The sequence below is a fragment of the Dipodomys merriami genome, unplaced genomic scaffold, assembly GCF_024711535.1.
Source record: "Dipodomys merriami isolate MVZ:Mamm:240054 unplaced genomic scaffold, mDipMer1.0.p SCAF_179, whole genome shotgun sequence".
In the NCBI taxonomy this organism is placed as follows: domain Eukaryota; kingdom Metazoa; phylum Chordata; class Mammalia; order Rodentia; family Heteromyidae; genus Dipodomys; species Dipodomys merriami.
The window spans coordinates 1,707,633-1,733,823 of NW_027203148.1; the positions used below are offsets into that span (position 1 = coordinate 1,707,633).

At 42.3% G+C, this 26,191-nt stretch overlaps 1 pseudogene; it reads left to right on the plus strand.

Moving 5' to 3' along the window:
• Positions 1-25,962, plus strand: part of LOC138829903 (tubulin beta-2 chain-like) — a 44,308-nt pseudogene extending 18,346 nt beyond the window's left edge.
• The last annotated feature ends 229 nt before the right edge of the window (positions 25,963-26,191 follow it).

Genomic DNA, 26,191 nt, shown 5'->3' on the forward strand with positions numbered 1-26,191 from the left:
CCAGGCTTGAGTTCGAGACACATATCTGGGAAAAAAAGTGAGGGTTAATCAAAATACTTTTCCTATTTGTTAATTATGAGAACATTTTCTGGAAAATGAATGCTGGTGTACATCATCAGAATTGGAGTCAGAGCTCAATGTTCAAGTATAGCAGATTCATATGCTCAGGCTCTCTGTCTTTAGCATTATAACCTTGCTTTCTACAGGGTTCTGAAAGATCCAATGTTGAAAAGGTTAATATGCTCCCCAAGCCCTTTATGATGAGCAGTTGACTTGTATTTTCAATGTCATTACAGTTCTGAACTTAGCAGAGCAACAGAAGCTCATGCTTGTCAACCTCGCTTAGCAGTCTGAGGTCTGAGGATCACAGGGTGAAGACAGCCAGGGCAGGAATGTCTATGAGGCTCTGACTTCCACTTCACCACAGACAAAGCAGAAAGGGACTCATGTGGCAGAGCGCTAGCCTTAAGCCAAAGGAGCCCAGGGACAGAGCCTAGATCCACAATTCAAGCCCAAAGACCTGCAAGACATTTAAAGCAAAGGACAGAAAAAGAAGGAAAAAGCCAGTAACTCCCTTTGGGTTTGATCAATCTATTTCTGTCTTGGAAGCTCCTGAGGAGCTAGCAGGACAAGGACCAAAGAAGGACATGGACTAGGAGAGCAGGCCGAGTTCAAGGTTCAAGTGTAGCAGATCCATCTGCCCAGCCACTCACGTGAAGATTGTAATCATCTTGTGTCCTCCAGTGGGCTTCCGAAAGATCACATGTTCAAGAATTCCTGGGTTTCCCTTGGTGATGAGAAGTTACTTGCATTCTAAATGTTCTTAGAGTTCTCAAGCTATAAAAGCAGGAAAGAAACATCATTGACCCATCCTGCTAGCAGGAAGAACTCCAATGTAACACTTTATTTGAAGGACAGGAAACAGTTTCAAAAAAACAGGCTAGGTGCAGAGACCTAGGCCTGCAGGATTAGAAGGCAGAATGTATACACTCAACAGGGAAGTGAGCTGCAAAACCACTTCATTCATTCCAGGCACAGCCAGCAATGGGGGGAAACCTGAAATATTTGTTAGAGTCACACCAGGGTCAGGCTTTTCTCAGCCTCTTCAAACAATGACTAATTATCCTTCCTCCTTCAGGTGAAGGGAGCCTCAGGCTATCTTTAGGTTACCAATAGAGAGCCAGTTTAGTAGGGGAGAGGGGAGGAACAGAGAAGAAAAATACTGCTTTTTGGTCTTAGGGAGTAAGGTTCTTGACTCTCTATCTGTCAGATTTAAAGGCCCTTCTACCTCTGCCAGTCCATTCTCCTTCCTTCATTCTCCACATCATTAATGTACATCCCCAGTCCAAAGAGAGGCAGGGCCCTTTCTCTTCTGCCTCCAAGCATGTGAGCTAAAACTTGGCTCTGCCCTCTTGACTCTCGGGCCCTCCACTGCCTGAGAAGTGGGAGAGAGACAGTCTTCCTGCTCTGTGGTTATGTGAAGGCGATGCTGGTTTCCTGGCATACTGCAGAAGGCCTCATGGTGGGGAAGTGTTCCCTTCTTTCCTACTGACATCCAAGACCAGATTCACCTATCATCTGTCTATCTATCTATCTGTCTCTCTTTCTCTCTCTCTCTCTCTCTCTCTCTCTCTCTCTCTCTCTCTCTCTCTCTCTCTCTCTCTGTCTCTGTCTCTGTCTATCTATCATCTATCTATCTATCTATCTATCTATCTATCTATCTATCTATCTATCTATCTATCTATCTATCTATCTATCTATCTATCTATCTATCTATCTATCTGTCTGTCTGTCTGTCTGTCTGTCTGTCTGTCTGTCTGTCTGTCTGTCTGTCTGTCTGTCTGTCTGTCTGTCTGTCTATGTGTCTGTCTGTCTGTCTACCTACCTACCTACCTGGTATCTCTTTGGCAGTTCTTGGGCCGAACTCAAGGCCTGGGCACTGTCTCTAGCACTCTGCTACTTGAGTCACAGCACCAATTCTGGCTTTTTCTGTGTATATGCTACTGAGGAATCAAATCCAGGGCTTCTTGCATGCTGGGCAAACACTCTCTCACTAATCCACATTCCCAGCCCCCTCATCTTTTTCTTAATGGTAGTTTTTACATAAGTATGCTACCATTTTTCGTCCCCAAGTTAATTTTTCTGAATGGCTGTAATAACTATGAACCCTGATCTTCTCTTCCCCTGCCTGATTTGTGACTGTTCCTGTGTTGGCCTCATAATAAAATGTAAATAAAGGCTGCTGAGAGCTTAAGTGTGCATCATATAAGGATGCAGGCGGGGAGCCCCGGAAGAGAAAAGTGATGTGGGCCTGAAATGAAGAGAATGCTGCAGTATGCGCAATGAGCATATCTGAAAAATAAATCAGTAAGTAAAAGCAGAAGCATTGCATAGGGTCTGTTTGCACTCAGGGAAGTAATATACACACATAAGTTGGTAGGAGGACACTGATACATAACTTGGCCTTCTCTTGTGGGCATCCCAGGGCTTAAACACAGGGCCCAATGCATTCCTGAGCTGTTTTGCTCAAGGCTGAGGCTCTACCACCGCCACAGCTCCACTTCCAGCCATCAGGTTGATAATTGAACATAAGCGCATCCCAGGCTTTACTGCCTGCTCTGGACAGTATCTCCTGCTTGGCTTTATCTCTCAAAGCTGGAGCTCTACCCTCTGGGCCACTGCTCCACTTCTGTTTTTCTGGTGGTTTATTGGAGATAAGAGGTTCACAGACTTTCCTGCTCAGGCTGGCTTTGAATGGTGATCTCCTGAGGAGGATTAAGCGGCTTTCCTTAGGGATTCACTGAGAAGCCGCTCCACACAAACCTTTAGTCTAAATCTCAAGAGGTTCTAGAGAAAAACAGAAACAGGAAGATGCTTCTAGTGTGTTCTAGATACTTAAGGGTGTAGACAAAAAAAATTCATAATTTTATAGACAAAAGGAGCAATGCAGACAGTATGAAAATCGCTCAAGTTTTCAGTCCTCTCATCCTGAGACAGTAAGTTCACTGCAGCTCAATGCTAAGTGACTGAACTGGCATGGCCTGTGGACATTTGCTCCAAAATCCTGGGACACTCATTTCTCATTTTTGGCTTCAAACTTGTAGCCAGAGGGGAAGATAAGGAGAGAAAATCCTTCTCAGAGAAGGCAGCTATAAAGAACATTGGGTAGTTTACTTATAAATTCAAACCATTGGAATGACCCTGTTAAGAAGTCAGATGTCCAGAGTAAAAAATGAAGAAGAAAAGAAAGGCAGGTGCCAGTGGCTGCTGACTGTAATTCCAACTCCTCAGGAGGCTAAGATGTAGAGAACCTTAGTTTGAATCCAGCCAGTGTAGGAAATTTGACACTATTATATCTATGAGATCAGAGAAAAACCCAGAAATGGGGCTGTGAATTTTAATGCACTACCTCTGAGCAAAAGGAGTTCAGGGACAATGGCTAGGGTTAATGTCCAACCCCAGGACCTGCCCCCCACCAAAAAAGAAAAAGACGGTGTAGCTCTATGTATTTGTATATGGATGGATGTATCCCTATAGGTGAATCTCCAGAGTAGCTATGATGAATGGCACTGAACTAGGAAATTTGTTTTCAGTACAATGATTTCATAGCACAGACAGGGCTTTCAAGACATTGCATATTCTGAGGCTCCCCTCACTGTTCCCAGTGTAGCCTGAGGGTTTCTCTGCATCCCAGGCCTGTTGGAAGAAGTCTCTCATTGTCTGGACAGGCAGACAAAAAGCCTCACTCCTGTACAGCTGTGTAACAAACAACTCCATCTGGGCCAATTAGTGAGGATGAGTGTGGGTAGGCTCTGAAAGTCAGGGAAAAAAAGGCCTCTTTGTACCACAAGCTATCTCGCTCACCAGTGCTCTGTTTTGACAGGAAGCCTTCATTTATGCCACCACCCTTGGCAGGCCAAATTTCCTGCACTTATCTTGCCTTTGTGAGACTAAATTCCGGTGTTCAGATACATTGTTCAATATAATTCAGGAGTCCTTCTGGCGGACAACTAGGGCACTGAACCTATTGAAATGTTTAATTGCAGGCAATGATGGGCCTATGATGCCTCTCCAAAGTTTCTGGAACCTTGGGAAATCAAGCACATGTCGGATATCACAACGCTTCTTATCATCTAGGGCTGGTGAAACTCATCAGGTTTTGAAATATTTGACCTGTCCTAGTTGGGCTCTGGGTGGCTAGGTTTTGGGGTTGAACACAGGGACTGAGTGCTGAACATGAGCTCAGTGCAGAAGCCCAGTGCTCTACCATTTGGTGTCACAGCTTCACTTCTGGTCTGTGTGTGTGTGTGTGTGTGTGTGTGTGTGTGTGTGTGTGTGTGTGTCCATGTGCATTCGTGCATACACCAGTCCTGGAGATTGAACTTAGGACCTAAGCAGTGTACCTAGTTTCTCTTGTACAAGGATATCTCTCTCCCACTTGAGCCACAGAGACACTTCAGGCTTTTTTCTAGTGATGTGGTCCTGAGAAATCATGCCCAGGGTTTCATATATGCAAAGCACTCTACCCCTAAGGCCCATTCCCAGCCCTCTGCTTCAGGTTTGTTAGTTTGTTTCTGTGTTTTTCTTGTTGTTGTTGTTGTCTGTTGTAGCAGTTAAAGTCTGGACCTGGGTGCTGTCCCTGAGTTCTTCAGCTCAAGTCTTGTGCTCTACCACTTGAGCCACAGCACCACTTCAGGTTTCCTTGTGGTTCGTTGGAGTTAAGTGTCTCAAGGACTTTCCTGCCCAGCTTAGCTTTGAACCATGATCCTCAGATCTCATCCTCCTGAGTAGCTAGGATGACAGGCATGAGCCACAAACACCAAACTTCACTTCAGGTTTCGTAATGGTCAATGGAGATAATAGTCTCCTGGGACCTTTTGTGTCTGAGATAGTTTGGAACCCAGATCCTCAGATCTCAGCTACCTGAGATGGCAGGATGACAGACCTCAGCTATAGACCCCTAGGCAGTGGCACTCTGCTGCAAGCGGTTCCTTGGCTCCATGTGGTAGAGGGCTATCCTGAGCCCAGAGGTAAGGGTCAGTGCCTAGGCCCCAAGTTCAAGGTTCATGACTGAGTAAAAATAGAACAAAACAATTGTCTACATGAGACAACTCACTAGCCATCAGTAATACATAATTTTGTCCATAACATGGGGACACATCTGAGCCACAATGTTCTTTTTTTAATCAAACTCCTGTTTTTCTTTATTGTGAAAATACCGTACAGAGGGGTCACAATTACATTGGCAAAGTATTGAACACAATTTTTAGTAAGCATTGTTGCCTCCTCCTTTGTTTCCCCTTCCTATCCCTTCCCCCTCACTCCCCACCCCCCAAGTTGTAAAGTTCGTTTTTAGACATAATGAATTGTACATCTCATTGTGGCAATGGGTCCACCTGTATCCCTATTTAAACAATTTGCTTTTTCCCTTCCCCTCCATTAATTATACCAACATCAAATACAGTGAAAACGGGGGTTATACTGTTGGGGAGAGACCTACAAAGCAACAAATAAATCATCTTATTAATATGTTAGAAACAACCACATGAAAGAAAAAACATTTGAATCCTTATGGTGTGGTTCATTTCGCCTAAGAGCAACATATCTGACATTTTCTGCTTTTCTCAGGCATATACTAGTTATTGCAAATAAGGAAAACCATGGGACATATGTTTCTTTGGGCCTGTCTTACTTCACTTAATATAATTTTTTCCAAGTCTTTCCATTTCCTAACAAATGTGGCAATGTCATTTTTTCTTATGGAGGCATAGAATGTGATATATATATATATATATATATATATATATATATATATATATATATATATATATATATATCACATTTTTTGTCTGCAAAATCATCTCAGTTGTGGAGATCTTACAAGGACCGGATGAATGAATGTGCCCTATGAAGGACACAGCACGTGACAATCTTTGCATGACTCAACACACAGCACCCAATGCAGGACTCAGCACACTGCAACCTGTAAAGGACTCAGCACATAGCACCCTGTGCAAGACTCAGCACAGAGCACCCTATGAAGGGCTGAGCACATAGCTCTATTCCACAAATTGTCATTAGAATTAGGGTAGTTTCATCAGTATTACCCCTCTTTGAGGAACATTTCACAAACCACACAAGATCACATCTAATGGTTTAGAGGGGTGTTTTTTTTGTGGGGGGTTAACCATGGGGCTTGAACTCAAAGCATGTGGATACTGTTCTAATAACATTTGCTCAGGGCTAGAGCTCTGCCACTAGGAGCCACATTTTAAAGAGTCTAACAGACTTCCTACCAGGGCTGGGTTTTAAAGCTCCCAAACAGTTAGGATGATGGGGTTAAGCCAGCCTTCAGCATCTGGTTCCGTGCAGCTGGGTTGCAGCGGTTTACATATAGCTAAGTCAGGTTAGGTGGCAGCTGTCAGCACCAGACTCCTAGCTTGCTCTGTGCTGATGTATTTGAAGTCCTGTCCTTATATCATTGCAGGTAGAACATTCTACCTTTTTTTGGCGGCAGTCCTGGGGCTTGAGTAAGGGCTTAGAAAATGTCCCTAAGTGTTGGTGCTCCAGGCTAGCATTTAATTGATTGAAAAACAGCAGAACTTCTGGATTTTCTGTTTATGTGGCACTGAGAAATCCCACCCAGGGCTTCTTGCTTACTAGGCGAGCACTCAACCACCGAGCCCCAGGAGTGAACGAGGTATAAATGGGTAGAGCTTCCTGTATATAAGTATTATATACACAAAAAGATAGATGTCTGTATATTATTGAATTATAGATAATATTACTACCAATTATTAGGTTTTAAATTATGTCTCCATTTAATGATGTGTCCCAGTTGAACAATTAATAAAGCATTAATAATTACTCAATATCCTGTTATTATTTATCATATATGTACATACATCCATACATATAATCACATATTTTATAAATGAGACAAATTAAATTATGCATCGTGTGTTACTACCCATTATTAGGTATTTAATTATGTCTGCATGTAATTTTTATTCTCTTAATGCTCAATAAAATATTAATTAAACTTAATCCAAGTCCTATAATTATTGCGTTGAATTTTATCCCAGAATGATTCACTACTAATTCAATCTGTTTTTCTTCCACCTATGTCATTTCTTACCTTTATGACATCCTATTGCATAGCATATAGATTTGCATACAATTTATACATCCTACCTGTCACCGAGCACTTTCAAAGAAGAGGAAAACGTGTCACACTCGGCTTCTCACTACAAGATTACATTTTTGGCAGAGCTGGTATCTAAACTCAGGGCCTAGAAGGTTCAGTTCATGAATGGGTGACTGCCAGCACAGCAGCCTCTAGCCAATTCAGCTGCCAGGCAGTTTCCAGGCCCTGAGATCGAGCCCTGTATATTGACTCCATATTGCACTTAGTGTAGTTATTCATTTCATTTTTTGTTTTATTTTATTTATTTACCATTTATTTTTATTGACTGTTATTACACATGAAACATTTACTACATTTATTACATAAGATATAGATTTTCCTATGTATGAAACTTCACACCTGACACCCAGGACTTTCACAGAAAAGGAAAACATGTGTCACCATAGGCTTCTTACTCCACCATTCAATTTTTCTGAGGGCTGGCATCTGCACTCATAGCCTACATGGCCCAATTCATGAATGGGTGAGTGTCAGCACACCAGCCTGGGGCATATAGAGCTTACAAGAAGTTCCCAGCACCTGAGATCAAGCCCCAGGGGTTGACAAAATAAGAAGAGATTGACATGCAGATGGTACTACACAAATAAATATAGATCTTTAAAGAGTGCCAGAGATGTCTATACATTCTTCAGTTATATAAACTACATTCCTAGCAATTCTTGGGTATTTATTATGCCTCCATGTAATTAATATTTTCATTTCCATCCTTAATGAAATATTGATTAAATCAACTACTGTCCTGAATCTATTGTGTCCATGTAATTAATAGTATTCTTTTAATGTGTCAAAAAATATCCATTAAAATCCATTGGCCTCTTAAAATCACTCTGTTTAATTTTATAGTATTATCATTAAGGAACAACTAATTCAACCTTGACATTCATAACCTTCTATCGGTATTCCTATGTATAGGAACCAGACTCTTAGGATCTCCCTGCATTGGTAGGGGTCAGGACCAGGCTTCGAACACAGGGCCTATGTGGCCGTGTTGGCCTATGGCTTCCTTGGTAGCCTGCCAGACTTCAGCAATGCCAGGTTAGAAACACTTTTCAGCCATGTCATTCAGACCCAGTATGGTCACCTTGCAAAGAAAACAAATGTAAAACCGGCAGCCATCTGCAAGTTGCTGATTTGTTTTTTGTTTTTTGTTCTTGTTTTGGTTTTTCTTTTGTAAAAATACTGTACAAAGGGTTACAATTACATGGGCAAGATAATGAGTACATTTCTTATCCAACATTGTTGCCTCCTCCTATGTTTTCCTTCCCATCTCTTCCCATACCTTCCCTTACCCCTTAACAGAACCTCCCCCCCCCCCCCCAGCAATGTTGCAAAGTTCGTTTTTTGACATAATGACTTGTACATCTCATTGTTGCAATGGGTCCACCTGCATCCCTATTTAAACAAGACCCTCAGGTTATATTTTATTTTTCCATTTGGAGTGTGAATGCAGGCCCTGAGATCATAAGCAGCATCTTGAAGTGTATGGACAGCTGTATTGAGCTACAAGACTCACCTCAGAAAACAAGCAGAGGAAGTGGGATGCAAAATACACAATCTGAACCAATAGATCTATAGGTGACTGAGAGTCAATTTCCACATTAAAGGCATGAATACAAGGGTGAGTCCATTTGAAGAGAGGTTTCCAACAATTTCATGGGACCCCATGGACAAGCCTGGCAGGAAGACACGTGTGTGTGTGTGTGTGTGTGTGTGTGTGTGTGTGTGTGTGTGTGTGTGTGTGTGTGTGTGTGTGTGTGTGTGTGTGCCTGAAGGCTGGTCAGGGGCTCAGGCTTCTCTACCACTTCATCCACAGCTCCACTTCTGGCTTTTTTGGTAGTTGATTGGAGATGAGATTCTGATGGACTCTCCTACCAAGGCAGGCTTCGACTGTGATATTCAAATCCCAGCCTCATGAGTAGCTGGTATTAAAGAAGTGAGGCACTGGAACCTGTCAGGAATCCTCTTAAATACCAGAGCTATTCTTAGGGAGACAGGAAACACCTCAGTCCAAAAGATGGTGTTGTTTTCATGTTTTAAAAGAAAAAATGCACTCAATACTAAAGTATGAAGGAAAGAAAACAGCAAACTTTCATAAATCTGGCGTTGTGAAAGCCCATCAGACATGAGTCTTTCATATAGGAATCTATGTGGCAACATTGAGACTCATCCATGTGGTCATGTGAACTGGTTGAAGACCTATTCTCACACTGACATACCTTCAAAAGTCTGGGATTCTGCTCTGTGGAAGATGTTTCCCAGTCACACTTGTAAGTCTCTTAGTTTTTCACACTTCTCATCCCTCATTCTTAGTATTCACCAAGTATCTTTTCCATTGCTGCTCCAGAAGGTGTTTTCAATGTCACTGTAAGGATTAATCTAATAAGAGAAACATGTTTGAAGAACTTTAATACTTATATTAATAATATCATTACTAATAAAGAGTATTATTCAAGAACTACTTTAAGATAAATAAAACATGATTTGGAGCAGTTATGTAGTTTGAATATTAAATATGATAACACACATATATTCCTAGGCCATTACAAATCTGTAGTTACTGCAATCTTACAATACATATATTCTTAAGAAAGAAAAAGTGTTGATAAGATAAGCAACCCAGTAGTTGTTGAATGAGATAAATATAGTGAGGACTTCTGTTGAGCTAGTACACACTGGTTCTTGCTCTGAAAGCATCACCTATCTGTTCTGAGAGCCAGTCAGGCTTAAGTAGGACACATGCTTCCGGATGACAGACCTGCCTGGCATTCACTGCCTAAGTCCATTCAGGCCCACAGCCCATAGGAAATATAGAACAACCTTCAGAACAGTCATCCTGACTTTAAAGCTCAAGCCTAGCTCATCAGCAGATTGATGTCTGAGGATTGTGGTTCAAAGTCACCCTGGGCAGCAAAGTCTGGAAGACCCTTATCTCCAGTTAACCACAAAAAAGCCACAGTGGGAGGGATAAACTGAGAGCAAGGGAAGGGGTGTAATTATCCCCCAAAAATGTATTCATTACCTGACAACTGTTTAATTTAACTGACTTAACTGTTACCCCTCTGAACATCATATTCCTAATAATATTTTTTAAGAAAATGAAAGATGAGGCTGGGAAGGTGGCTCAATGGTAGAGTGCTTGCCTTGCATTCATGAGGCCCTGAATTCAATTCCTCAGTACCATATAAGCAGAAAGAAAGCTGGAAGGGACGCTGTGGCTCAAGTGGTAGAGCACTAGCCTTGATCTGAAGAGATGAGGGACAGTGCCCAAGCCCAGAATTCATGCCCATAACTGACAAAAAATAAAGAAAAGGCAATAAAAAAGGAAGAGTATTGCTGCCAGGCTCAGTGGCCAAGCCTGTAATCCTAGCTATTCATGAGGCTGAGGATCAGTGATTGAAGCCAACTTGGGTAGGAAAGCCTATACGAATTTTATCTCAAATTATGTACAAAAAAAATCTAGAAGTAGAGTTGTGGCTCCAGTGGTAAAGCAGTAGACTTGAGGGGAAAAACAAACTACAGGTATAGTATCCATTTCCTGATTGCAAGCCCCAGAAAGGCACAGAATAAAAGAAAGAAAGACACTATGAACTTGGTTTATCTGTACCTGAGATGTCTTTGTTAGAGACAATTATGGACTGAAACTCTGAACAGGGCATACTAGGTCTGGCATTTTTTCTGCACAAACTGTGTGCACAACCATCTTAAGTCCTTCGCTATTCTATAGTTGCAGGTTGCATTATCTTCTCACCATGGAATAGGTCCAGTATTTACTTTCCCTAGGGTACCTGCTTCCTTGTCTTCTGCTCTTTACTCATGGACAGCAGTATTTTAACTGAGAATGCAAGGAGGAGGATTGGCAATGCCTTGAAAAAGGGAATTTTCTAGAAGTGGGTGAGACGGTGGTGATAATGCCCAGGACCAGGTGAACATTTTGGTGATGATTGGGCATGGTGTGTCATTCTTTATCAATATGCTGAGGGGCCATGGACATGAAGAGGAGGCCTCAATGCCTCCTGGGGTCATTCAGACTACATAGATATAAGCCAGCTAATCTTCCTCTCACTTTCCCAGCATGGAGTTATGTGTCCTGCCGGTCAGGGGACTCATGCCCAAGTATGGACAGCTATCCACACAACATCCAGTTGTGTCCTCTACATTGTTACTACATTGAGAGCAGTGCAGCACAAATCACATGGAGCATGTCTAAATCATTAAAGGGATGGGAAAGTGGTTCTATGTTATATGGACCAAGACAGACAGAGAACACCATATAAATTCCCTTTCAGAGACCCCCCTTCTGTTCAATGGCCAAGAAAACATACAGGAAAACCTGCAGAAGGAGGAGCTATGTTCCTAACCTGGACCCTTCACTGCATGATTTCCCAAAGATTATGGATACAATGAAACTAAATCTCTCCAAGATGATGCACGAAGTCTCTCAGAGACCATTGCCCACATCTGTGAGGAGAGCATAGGAGGTAAAATGGACTGTCAGGGGAGGGGAATAGCCACAGAGTGTCTCCATGACATCTCTGGCATCCAGTATTCAGATAATTAGGGAACGGTTATGAAAGCCTATTTGGTGTGGATAGTGAATCATTGCAGCAGGTGGCACAGAGGATGGGAAAGCGAGTTGAGGAGTACATGGGTCACATCAAGTCCCAAGATGTGCAGATCTACCATCAAGAGAGCTGGACATTATGTTGGATATGTTACATGATAGCCTTTGCTAATGCCATCTTAGACACGTGTTATACTACAGCGACTCTGCTGTCTACTACCACAAATGCATGGAAGAGAGATAGAAACTTGATACAGTTGCTGACATCACCAAGATCATCCTAAGGAAGAACTTCATAGACATTATCATCTGATTGTGTGTGGGGTCTGGGGTGGGGAGGGTGTATGTGTGGACACTAGGGATTCAACTCTGGGCCTGGACAGTGCCCCTGAGCCTCTTTTGCTCAAGGCTTGTACTATAGCTCTTAAGCCACAGCTCCACTTTCAGCTTTTTTGATATTTTATTGGAGTCTCATAAGTATTTACTTACAAGGTAAACTTTAATTATGAGGTGATATGATTTTAAGGATGATATACTACTATGCAAATGCAATAAATAAAAATGGGAGGTAAAAAGACACTCTAAGGAGTATATAGGAAGTTTTATGAAATCCATGAAAGTATATCTTAAAAAAGTGTTATTAGTGACTTAAACAGCAGTGCTAAATTTTTTGTCCTGGATAAATGAATGCAGTCAGTTATTTCTGTTTAAATGTATAATGTTATTTTTCTCTTTTTACTGTTTGTAATCTATACTATTAATATTAATAGGTGTAGGAGACTCGAGCTGAGCTGTTGAACCTGGAAAAGGTTTGAGAGGTTGGAACACCACCTCAATAGTACTCAGAAAGCTGAGAGCTGACCATGCAAAGGTTAAAACACAGCTCTGTGAAGTAAGCCAGGCCCAAAGTTATTTGAAATAACTAGTATATGTCTGAGACAAACAGAAACTGTCAGACAAGTTGATGTTAGGTGAAATGAACCCCAAGATAAGGATTCAAATTTTTTTTCTTTCTTGAGATTGTTTCCAACATATTTATAAAATGATTTCTTTGTTGCTTTATATGTACTTCCCCCATGGTATTAGCCCTGCTTTTACTGTATTTGATGTTGGTATAATTTGTGGAAAGGAAGGGAAGAAAAACAAATTGTTTAAATAGGGATACTGGTGGACCCATTGCAACAATGAGATATACAACACATTATGTCGAAAAGCAAACTTTACAACTTTGGGGGGGGTAGGAAGAGCGGGAGGGAGGGGTGGGGGGAGGAATGGGGGGAGGGATGGGAGATGGAAAGGGATAGGAAGGGAAAACAAAGGAGGAGGCAACAATGCTTGATAAGAAATGTACTCATTATCTTGCCCATGCAATTGTAACTCCTCTGTATGGTATTTTCACAATAAAAACCAATCAATAAATAAATATATAAATAGGGTTACAGGTAACCCCATTACAGCAATGAAATGTATAGGATGTTATGTTGAAAAACAAACTTTACAACTTCAGTGGGGGGTGGAGGGAGAGAAGGGGGGTTGAGAGGGGAAAGGATGGTAAGGGGAAACAAAGGAGGAGGTAATAATGCTTGATAAGAAATGTACTTACTATCTTGCCAATGTAATTTTAACTCCTCTGTATGGTATTTTCACAATTTTACAAAAAAGCACAGCTCTGGAGAGGGTTAAGCTATTGCCCCCTTCCATAGTGCTTTAAAGGCCTTGAAGCCTGGGAGGTAAAAGAATTGACAACTTAACCTAGGAAGCTAGATAAAATAGACCAAATGTCTGGATTTTCTCTGGGTTGCATTCTCCTTTCTCAAAACAAAAAGGGAACCAGTGTTTCTCAGTCACTGTGGTGGCTCTGATTGCAATATAGAAGCTTCATTTTTGCATGTATCCATGGTAACCTTCCCAGTGTGAATTCAAATAAATATGATTGCTTGTGTGACCTGGGGCCCAGGTGCCAGTAAGCCTTGGGACCCAAGGTCCTCATTGATTTTTTTTTCTTTTTCTCTATACCTGTCTGGTATTTTCTAATTTTCTTCAGCTTGGTATCCTATTGCACTGCCTTGGGTTGCAATTAGCAACAAATATGAATATTCTTGAGTTGTAAAACATAAAAGACTTACAAACTTTCTTATCCCAGATGGCTTCAAACCACAATCCTCAGATCTAAGCCTTCTGAGTAGGATTACAGGCATAAGCCACTGGCAACCAGCAGGCATCTGAAGACTTGATGTTAGTGAGATCTTTCTTGGGGAATGTCTGCACATCTCAGTCCTCCTCAGCTCTGTTGCCCAAACAGAGTCAAACACTTTCACTCCTTTATGTTCAAAATCCTTGAAGTTAGTGAACTGACTTGCCTGCCATGTACCTCCTTTCTATAAATACAATAGTGGGTTTTACTTCTTACCATCGATTAACTAAATTAACTGGGATCCACACAGAGGTGACATTTCCTTTTCTGGATTGCACACCGTACACCTATGTTTTACTTTATCTAATAAAGTTAACATAACTTACCTTGTTTGAGGTTTCTTAGTTCCCATATTTCTTCCTTCTCATCCCTCTTTCCCTTGCACAGAGGGAAGAACCATTTGGAATTGTGAAGAGTGAGTTTTTAGTCATTTTCTGAAAAGCTTTGCCAATGGATCCTGATTTCCAAGTCCTGAGTAACTGGCCTGTAAAGCCTTGTTCTTTAATCTCTCCTCAGCTGACACAAATGACCATATATATCTTAAAAAGGCTTTGGGAAATGAGTTCAGGTTATCAGTTAGGAATCCTTATTACCTGGTCACTGCGCATAAGTTGTTTTTGTTTTTTGTTTTGTTTTGTTTTGTTTGAATAGTGTACAATTAGTACCAGAATTAGACTTCCAAGTATTGTTTTTAAATTCAAAGCTAGCAGGCTCTCTTATTTGAACCACAGATCAACTTCTGCCCCACTCTCTTTATCTTTTGGTGGTAAATAGGACAGAAGTGTCCCACAGGAATTCAAGGGCACTACACAGTATCCTCAAATCTGAGGACTGTGGTTCACAGCCAGCCTGGGCAGGAAAGTCAATGAGCCTCCTATTCCCAACTAATCAGCAAAAAGTAGTGGAACTGTGGCTGAAGTGGCAGAGCAGCAACCTTGAGCATAAAAAAAGCTAAGATAAAGCTAAGAAAAAAAAGTTTTAAAAAAGGTAAGTGAAAAACAGTTCTAGCACTAAGACAACCACAAAATAAATTTTTAAAAAAGTACAAGAGAGCACAAAGAGTCTTAAAAATGATAAAAATTAACAAGAAACTGGTGGCTCACACTTGAAATTCTAGCTACTCAAAACACTGAAATTGAGCATTACTATTCCAAGCCAGCCAGGACAGGAAAGCCCATTGTGTGTGTGTGTTTGTGTTTGTGTGTGTGTATGTGTGTGTGTGTGTGTGTGTGTGTGTGTAAAAAGCCCATTGTGTGTGTGTGTGTCTCTGTGTGTGTGTGTGTGTGTGTGTGTGTGTGTGTGTGTGTGTGTGTATGAGTGTGTGTGTTCCTTTCTGGGATATGATCTAGAAGTTTTTGCTTGACCATTTCCAATCTTTTGGAGGTTAATTTGAGATAAGAATCTCATGAACTTTCCCTGTCCTCTGACAATGAACCGCAATCAGTATAATTCAGGACCTTGTGGGAGTGTCTATACTTACCTCCTACTAACCACCAAAACCAAAAAATGAACCAAATTGCAACTGTTACTAAACTTTTAGAGCATTCTATCCTTCAGCAAGATTGGTGAGGCCCTAAAAACAAGACAGAGAACCAACAAATAAATAAATGTATGTGAAGAAGAAAAGAGCCAATTAGTTTTTTATAATATAGACTCATATCTTTAATCCAAGCTGAAATGTAAAGATTACAGTTCGAATCCAGCCTGGGCAGGAAAGTCCAACTAACTTCTTTTTGAGTGTGCTAGACATGGGCTTGAACTTGAGGGTTTTTACTCAAGTTTTAAAATACTACTTCCTGTCTCATGTGGTTAATTGGAGATGAGTCTGATGGACTTTCTAGCCCAGGCTGGCTTTAAACTGTAATCCTTAGATTTTAGGATACTGTGTAGTGCCTTGGTTCCCATGGGACTCTTATCTACTATTAACCACTAAAAGAAAAATAGAGGCGGAAGTTGAGCTGAGGCTCAAGTAGTAGAGCCTGCTAGCTTTGAAATGAAAAACAAAATACCCAAAATAAAACAAAACAACCCTCATAGAGAGTCACTAGGCCATGAATTCAAGCCTCCCCTCCCCCCCAAAAAAAACCCTCAGGAGTTGAGTTTTTGTTCCTGCTAGCTTTGAGCAAAAAACAAAAGGCCAAAAATCTCATGGACAGTGAAGTAGTGTGGCCTAAATGTAGAGCCTGCTAGTTTTGATCTAAAAAAAACAAGCCAGGTGCCTCTGGCTCATGCCTGTAATCCTTGCTACTCAGGAAGCTTAGATCTGAGAATCACATTTGGAAGCCAGCCTCGGCTAAAATGTCCCCTGGTGACTGTTTTTTTTTTCCAACTAAATAGAAGTGGCACTGTGTCTGAAAATAGTAGTGTACCTGCTGTGTCCCTGACAGACAGTTCCTAGGCATTGAGTTCAAGCCCCCAACTGACAATATCAATAAATTAATTAATTAAATACTGAGCATAAATGAGTAGGCCCTAATAATAAAGGACATGAACTTTGAAAAAGGGGGAAGGGACAATCAAATAAGTGAAAAGGTGGAAAAGGAGCTATTAAGGCTTTCTAAATCAAAACTGTAAGTCTACCTGCTCAGATTACTGAAAACTGAGGACTTTGGTTCAAAGCCAGCCCAGGCAGGAAAGTACAGGAGACATATTTTACTGTGTTCAGTATGGGGGCTTGAACTTGCTATGTTTTGCTCATGGCTACAGGTCTACTTCTTCCAACCTCTTGGTGGTTATTAGAGATAATTGTCTCATTGACTTTCTTGCCCAAGACTGGCATTGAACCATGATTCTCAGATTTCAGTCCTTTCTGTAATGCTCTTGACTTTCTATTGATATTCTAATCTCCTATTAATCACAAAAAATGCAAAAGTTGAGCTGTGGCTCAAGTAGTGAAACCAGCTACTATTAAGGTAAAAATAAATAAACCTCAAGGAAAGTCATCTTGACTTAATTTCAAGACCTAAGAACCACCACTCAATTAAAAAAAATACAACCTCAGTCACTGTGACCTGAGTTTAAGCCCTAGAAAAAGAGCTGCAAAAAAGAAAAACAGCCTGTAGTTTACCTGTGGTCAAAGTTGTAGGGCATGGTAGTTTCAAGGGAAACAAAAAAACAGCATAAGAGCTAGTGCCTAATAACAAATTTCAAAAGGAAAGAAAGAAAGAATAAATAACTGAAAAGGTGAAAGAAGAGGTAATTAAAGATTTGTAAATGTTGACTCACACTTATAATTCTGAATGCTAAGGAAACGGAAATCTGTAGGTCATGGTTCAAAGCCATACTGGACAGGAAAGTCCATGAAACTTGCTTCAGTGTGTTCAGTTGAGGGACTTAAAATTGAAGTGTTTTGCTCAAGGCTACAGCTCTACTATCTTCCACCTATTAGGTTGACTGGAGATAAGAGTCTCATTGACTTTTCTGCCCAGGCTGACTTTGAACTCTGATCATCAGATTTCAAGCCTTTCTGTACTGCCCTGGACTACCCATGGAATTCTTGCCTCATATTAATCACTTAAAGAAGGCAGAAGTTTAGCTGTGGCTCAAGTAGTAGAGCCACCTACCCTTCAGTTAACTAAGTAAATCAATAAAACCTCAGAAAGAGAGGAGAAGAATGAGAGTGAAAGACAGAACGTCTTACAATAAGCAAAAGGAAAGAAATGTATATATCACCTGGAAGAAATAATTGTATTGTCAAAGCTTATAGAATTGTATTGTCAAAGCTTATAGAATTCACAAACTTTATCGACCATAATAATGACAATTTGCATTGTGAAGGTTAAAATATGTTTGTGACTTCAACTAAATATCACTATTCCACAATATTCTGAAATAAGAAAAATTTAGGTAATCACCTAATCTCAATAATAGTAAAAATCTCAAAAAGAGTCACCAGGCCTTAATTTTAAGCCCTAACACCAACGTGCCTAACTCCGGCCAAACACACACACACACACACACACACACACACACACACACACACACACAAACACATACACACACACACACACACACACACACACACACACACACACACACACAGAGCAGGAGCTGAGTTCTCATGCTCGGAGCAGAAGCCAAATGAAACAAAAAGTAGACTGTAGTAGACCTATGGCTTAAGTAATAAAGCAAGCTGCTTTTAAGAGAAAAGAAAAGAAAACCTGAGTATGAAGGCAAGGCCCTAAGCCCCTGACTCTTCCCAGAATGGAAATCAGTCATGGAATCCAACAGTTTGTGCTTGTTCTTGGGATCACAGCTGAACGTGCCCCTTCAGTTCTAGGCCCTCCTATCAAAAATAGAAGGTAGGCTTGTTCTTGGCTTCTGGCACAAGTACCTTGTGTAAAGGAAGCCCCTCCTCTTGCTTCCTGGATCCCAGGGTTCAGCCTCTCTTGTGAGTCAGGGTGGGACGTGGATGGCAGTGTGACAAGAGGTTCCAAATAGAGTGGCAGCTGTGCTAATTGACTTGAGGCTGACAGCTGGATGCCAGGGCTAAGTGATAACAGGTAGCTATCTCTGATTACCCAGCAGTAGGGAGAATGAGCTGGAGCACCTACTGGCTCTGCCTATCAAGTCCACCCCATCTCTTCTGCCCCTGTAACAAGAGGTTTAAATGGGGATCTGAGTTGGCTGTGTCAGATTCCTGCTCCCCAGCCCTACCTGTTTGCCTCTGTGTACACCACTGCTGAGGACACGCATCCAACTGCTCTGCAGCCCTACACTGTGAGGGAGATCATGTACATACAGGCAAGCCACTGTGGCAACCAGATTGGCGCAAAGGGGAGCATGACACTGGCCTAGGATCCTAGTCTCAAATTTAGGGGGATGAGGAGGAAGAGGATGGGGTTGGAGGGTGCAGGTGGTGGTGGTCATGTCTAGGCTGAGGTAGGTGGGGCTCCATAGTAGTCCCTAACCTCCTGGAAATCAAGTCCCCCAGATAGTTTCCCCAATTTCCCTAATTTGTGTGGCCCAGGTGGGTGTGGTTTTTTAAGCAAGGCTTGCATGTCTTTGTCTTACCTGAGACTCAAGTCATTGTACTTAGTTTCCTGGGAATAGACTAATGCATTTTTGGTCTGATTTGAATGAAAGGAGTGCAGTGTCTTTGAGCTGACAGATACAGAGGATTCCCTTTTTGTCAACTGATGAGTATCAGATAATTGAGAACAGTTCGTCCACCTTAATGCAAATTTCTCTGAGTTTTCATGCCCTAACTCAGTTCCCTTAAGTTGGGTGTTTTCTAAATCAGTGGTTGTCTAAATCAGTGTATGCTCTGAGGACCCTTGGGGTTCTGGAGACCCTTCTAGCTGAGTCTTCAAGTTACTGCTTTGGCAACTTAATGTCCATATAAGACCAGGTTCTGGTCATAGAATCCAAACAGAATATGGTATCCCATAAGATAGAATACTCATAGGAGAACCCAGATGTCTTCTATTCAGCAAGATAGCAAAGAGATTAACAAAACTAAAATGCTATCAATTTTTGTGCTTTTTTAATTTAAAAAATCTAATTTTTTTACAAAAATAGTTGTGTCAACAGGACTTGGGTTTCTTATAGTTATTTTAAAATCCATTGTTTGGACAGTTAACATTCTAGGCCATAATACACTTCTATTTCCATCTCAGTTTTGGGAAATGCTAAGCAATGAGCACAACATTGACTGCACTGGAAACTACTATGTAGACAGCAGCTTACAGCTGCAGAGAATCGAGGTGTATTACAATGAGGCAGCTAGTGAGTGTCTCCCAACTGGCTTCCAATACCGTGGCAGAATAGGTCCCTAGGAATACTAATGACAAGGAAGGAGTTCCTGCCTTTCTTAGGGTGGTATTGTAGTTCGAATTTGGGGCCTCCATCTTGTAAGTCAAGTGCTGTATCCATCTGAGCCACTCCACCATATATTTTGTTTTAATTTTTGAGTATACACTTGTGAATTCCTCAGGAAAGCCTTTTACTGAGTTCCCCCTACCTGTACTTGCTGACTAGCCACACCTGGATTTTTTTTTCTTGTCATGGGGTTTCAACTCTGGGCATAGGCATTGTCCTTCATCTCTTCAATCTTTCTTTTCCTTTTATTATCAGGGGTTCCTTTTTTTAGAACTCTCTGGGCTTCTGGGATAACTCCTTCTAGCTTAGTTTAATTCATTAATTCTGCTTGTTGTAACATATTTGGAAATTTTAAGTTTTTATGTTTACTATGCATGAGCTGCAAAACCGCTTGTGAAGTTGTAGGAGTTTTTGGAGGCAGCGTCACATCAGATGATAGATTGATTGGGGCATCGCCCACATTTAATCTTTGGTCCTAGTCTTTATTATTTAGAGAAGTCATCTCCATTGGACTGGAAAGAAACAACATGCTCTGTTCACGGATCAATAGAAAAATAGCCAAAACGAGAATAAAAGCAACGAATGTACAGGCAAGAAGAATATAGTAAGAATAAAGGTAGTAGAGGCTATAAAGGTGCAGCCAAGTGTATGGGATGCCTTGAACCAACACCCTCTTCCTGCAGGCATGCTTCCTTAAAGCTCTTTGTCTAACACGATCTCATGCAGACTCCATAGGAGGTGGCATGGCACCAACTATTTCAGGGAGTTTCTTGGAGATAAGAGTCTCCCAGAATTTCCTGTCCCAGCTGGCTTCAATCTGCGATCCTAAGATCTCAGACTTTTGAGTAGCTAGAATTTCACCCTTCAGCAACCAGAGCCCAGTTACATTGCCCTCTTTAAAATACAGATTAAATTTCTAAAAAAAATTTTTTTGAAATTGAAAATTTTAAAATTTTAAAGAGGGATGTTCAGTCACTAATATATATGTGAATAGTCCAAATCACAAAGCATAAAGTGTCTCACCCTGAAATCTATAACACTTCTGGACTTCAGCATTTTGAATATGAATACTTAGCCAACAATAAATTCTTTTTAAGGTTTTTAAAGTAAAAAACATTGTTGTGATGTAGAAAAACCCAATAATAATGTGTAAACACTGCTTTTAAATGATTCATATTGTCTTTCCTAATACAAACAACCTTACTGAAGTCTACAGAGTAGATTTTCAGTTTTTGTAACTGTCAATGTGAAATTCATTTAATTTTATATAAAGAGTTTCCGTTCTACATTATTGTATACAAACAGAATCGTAGATAATTGGTTTTCCTGTGTAATAAACCAATGAAAAAGTGCAAACAAAAGGACAGAGCTATTTAATGTATTTGAGTTTTATGGATCTACATTTGGGGATGTCCTCACCTTGGTATTTTGTGTTGATATTGCTTAAGTAAGATATAAGACTTTAATCTTGTGGTTCCTTGGTTGAGAGTTGTTGTGTGGGATTGTGTCACTCCTATGAACAGTATTTTATGTTGTGTCTTTATTAGATCCTGCATTTCAGGCTGGTTTGTTGGAAGAGGCAGAAAAATGCTCTGCTTTACCCAAGATTTTGAGATCCCCCTCCCAGGTTAGTTTTGTGGGAGGGTGATCTGCTTTGAGAATCACAAAAGAGGGGGATGTGTTGATGAGGCTAGGTTCTGAGTAGAGTTGAGGCCTTTCAACAAACAGTAGCTTTTCCCTGGGGCTATTTTGTGATAAAGCTCACAGCGCCCAGCCTGGAGCCATTCTCAGGGTTTCTGTTTTTCAATTGATTGTGGTGGCTGCTAGAGGGAGGGGCAGCCTCTGGCTCTGGTTACCCAGTGTGGCGAGCCACTCCAATGGCTGGCGCCTGAGCTGGGTGACTTTTCCCTGGATGGAGCTGAGTCTGGCAGGTCACTTCGCCGTTAAGTTCTTGTGACCTGCTAAATGACTCGTTTTATTCCAAGGCCTGAGCTGGAGCTAGCAGCTCCTCCGAGCTTTGTCGGTATCCAAGATGGAGATCACCGGTGCTGGGGGGGAGGGGTGGCCTTCCCTCCTCTGCTCCCTGAGAAGGGGTGAGGATGTCGGGCTTGTACTCACGCCGAGTCTTGGATCCTGGGTGGTCTCTGGTCTGCAAACAGCAGGATGAAGATGTCCGCTCCTTGTCGGTTCTTGTTGGTGTTGAGTAGAATCCGCTCATCGGCTGCGTCTGGCTCCTTCGTCCCGGACTCTCTGTGTCTCAGGTATGGCCCCACGGCGGTGGTCGCCGTCGCGACCCTGCCGCCGAAGCGGCAGCTGCTGGCTGGCTGAGATGTGTCTCCTTGGTTTCCCCTCTCTTGTCTAACTCTCTGTCCTGTGATGGCACACTTGGTGTGATTCTCTGGCTTAGGACTGTTCACTGGAACTCTAAAACTGCTTTCTATTCGATAGCTTGTTCAGATTCCAGCTTCTCCGCCATCTTCCCGGAACCCCTGCATATCAGGCTGGATGGCCAGTTTTCTTCATGTGATTGTTTAGGAAGGGGGCAATCTCAAACTCATGTTTATATCATTTTACCTGATATCCCTTTTGAAAAATCAGGTTAAATGGCAAATTGCAAGTAATCGCCCAAGGTTGCTCTGAGTATTTGAATACAGGGAAATGTGCTATTTGATAACAATTATTGAAACATTATAACACAAGAAATATGTATTTTATGTATTTTCCCTAGGAAAGCATTATACTTGAATTCCTCTACATTTACTTGCTGAAGAGCCACACCTGGCTCTTTTGTTTTGTTTGTTTTTTTTTCGGCAGTGGCGCTTAAACTCTGGGCCTATGCACTGTGCCCCAACTCTTCTGTTCAAGACAAGCAGCCATACCACTTAAGCCACAGTGCCATTTCTGGTTTTCTATTAGTTTATTGGAGATAAGAGTCTCACAGACTTTCCTGCCGAGGCTGGCTTTGAACAGCGATCCTCTGATCTCCAAATCCACAGTTGCTATGATTATAGGCATGAACCAATGGTGCTGTGCACCTAGCTACTTTTAATTGGGGAAGGAAAGGGAGAACAACAAAGGAGTGGGTAACAATGTTCAACAATGAATGTTCTCATTTCCTTACTCATGTAACTATAACACCTCTATACAGCACCTTTACAATAAAAATAAAATTAACAAAAAAAGAGAAAGGTTCTTGCTGTTAGGCAATGATGACTCACACCAGTAATCCTAGCTACTCAGGAGGCTGAGAAATGAGAATCATGGTTCAAATTCAGCCTGGGCAGGAAAGCCCCTGAGACCCTTATCTACAATAAACAACTCAGAAAACTGAAAGTGGGACTGTGGCTCAAGTGATAGAGTGCTAGCCTTGAGCTGAAGAGCTGAGGGACAGTGCCCAGGCTCAGAGTTCAAGCCCCACCATGAACAACAACAACAAGAAAAGGTGTTGTCATCTTTCTTTTGCCCCATTAGACTCAAAGCCTGATGCTCATCTTTGCCTCCTGAGTAGCTGAGATTTCAGCCACCATGCCCAAAGCAAAGGAATGAAATGCATGGAAATAGACAACTGCAAACGTCCTTAAAGTTGCTGAAGCCTCTTGCATGGTGATTCATTCTCAAGATATCTTTTCTGTTTCCATGTCTGAAATGCTGTAATTTCTGTAATGAATGCTGAGAGCCACTTAGAATCATAAGCTCTGCCCCTAAGTTCCTTGTCAAGTATAGGCCTAAGTCAACTCTTGTTCCCACAGGCAACAAATATGTTCCTCGGGCCATCATGGTGGACGTAGAGCCTGGCACCTTAGACTCAGTAAGATTGGAACCATAGAGTTTCAGACCAGACACTTCATATTTAGTAGGTCAGCATGGTCCATGGAAGATGGCTAACAGGCACTCCTCCTTCCTAACATCCAGGCACTCCAGTTCCCAGAGCTGAGCTGAGCCTTTATCCATCTAGATATCATCCTCACCTAACCTACCTATTTCAGTCCATGGGAGTCATGTCCCTGGCCACTCAATCAGCACAGATAAATGCCAGTCTGCAAACAGCCTCTGAAGGGAATGAACAGCGAGCAGGGAATGCCTCCAACAAGGTTTCAGCGCTGCTGGCCATTTCAAATACCTGGCAATAACAGGGAACCACTTCAGGACACCAGAAATCAAAGCACAGCTATGTATGAGCAAGGTGCAGACAAGTGCCTGCAGCTTAGCTTCCCTCTTACCATTCTGTTCTCCTGTTCCTCCTGTGAAAGTAAGTACTTTTCCAGTATTGAGGCAGGCTCTGTTCATTTTTTTTTTGGTCGGTCGTGGGGCTTGAACTCTGGGCCTGAGCACTGTAACTCAGCTCTTCAGCTCAAAGCCAGCACTCTACCGCTTGAACCACAGCATCTCTTCTGGCTTTTTCTGTTTATGTGGTGTTGAGGAATCGATCCCACGGCATTGTGCATGTGAGGCAAGCACTGTACCACTGAGACCCCTTCCCATCCCCAGGCTCTGCTCATTTTTAGAAGTACGCACGTGGTTTGGGTTAAAATGTATCTTCCTCCACATTGTCTTTACTTTCTTTAGAACCTGGGTGATTTGTAGGGTCCCAGACACATTGAAAACATTTCCTGAGGGCTAGGAAGGTGGCTCAGCAGTACAGTGCTTGCCTTGCATGCATGAGGCCCTGGGTTCGATTCCTCAGCACCATATAAGCAGGAAAAAAAAAGCCAGAAGTGGTGCCGTGGCTTAAGTGGTAGAGCACTAGCCTTGAGCTGAAGAGCTGAGGGACAGCGCCCAGGCCCAGAGTTCAGGCCCATGACTGGACCCAAAAAAAGAAAACATTTCCTTTATTTCATCAAAGTGTATCTAAAATAATAGCCAAAGTTGCTCAGAGGAGCCTATAGTCTGCACAATGTATATAGCACAGTCATTATTCCTGGAGTATGTGTCTTTGTGTCTGATAGGCAAGAACAGGGAAGGCAATAACTGGGCCAAGGGCCACTACACAGAGGGAGCCGAGCTGGTGGAGTCAGTGTTGGAAGTGGTGAGCAGAAAGGTGTGGCTCTCTCCAGGGTTTCTAGCTGCCCTACTCCCTGGGAGGTGGCACCAGGTCAGGCATGGGCACCCTGATTCTCAATAAGATCCGAGAGGAGTTCCCAGACAGCATCATGAACACCTTCAGTGTCATGCCCTTGCCCAAGATGTTGGACACTGGCACCTTAGACTCAGTGAGATCGGAACCATTTGGCCAGAGTTTCAGACCAGACAACTTCATATTTGATATGTCATCATAGTCCATAGGAGATGGCTAACAGGCACCCCTCCTCCCTAACATCCAGACACTAGTTCCCAGTGCTGGGCTGAGCCTTTATCCACCTAACCCTATCATCCTCACCTAACCCTACAACACCATCTTGTCTGTCCACCAGTTGGTGGAAAATGCAGATGAAACATTCTGCATTGACAACGAGGCCCTGTATGACATCTGCTTTTGCACCCTGAAGCTGCTCATGCCCACCTATGGAGACCTGAACCACCTGGTGTTGGCTACCATGAGCAAGGTCACCACCTGCCTGCACTTCCCTGCACAGCTGAATGCAGACCTGCGCAAGCTGGCCGTGAACACGGTGTCCTTCCCCTGCCTCCACTTCTTCATGCCTGGCCTTGCACCCCTGACTAGCCGTGCCAGCCAGCAGTACAATGCTCTTTCACTGCCCAAGCTCACCCAGCAGACGTTTGACACCAAGAACACGATGATCACCTGTGATCCCCACCATGGCTGCTACCTGATAGTGGCTGCCATCTTCCGAGGCCGCATGTCCATGAAGGAGGTGGATGAGCAGATGCTCAATTTGCAGAACAAATAGAGCAGCTACTTTGCAGAATGGATCCCCAACAACGTGAAGACACTTGTGTGTGACATCCCCCCACATAGCCTCACGATGTTGGCCACATTCATTGGCAACAACACGGCCATCCAGGAACCCTTCAAGCACACTTCAGAACAGTTCAATGCACAAGGCATTCTTGCACTGGTATACAGGCAAGGACATGGATGAGATGGAGTTCACTGAGGCTGAGAGCAACATCAACGACCCGGTGTCCAAGTACCAGCAATGCAAAGATGCCACTGCTGATGAACAGGGGGAATTTGAAGAAGTCTTGTGGAAGAAGAGGTTTAAGACTTCCCATTGCTAGCAGTGCAACAGGAATGCTAGAGCATGCCTACTGCTTCTCAAATAAATGGTGCTTTCCTGAGCTACTGTTGTCCTGCAGTGGGACCTTGCTATGTATCATCATGCTCAGCCTTCTCTGTCAGGAACTCACTGACGGTGAATGTAAAAATGCAGATTTCTTTTAAATGATTGTTTTAAAACCCTATTTGTATAAATAAAGAAGTATACATTTTATACCCTGAGCCCTTTTT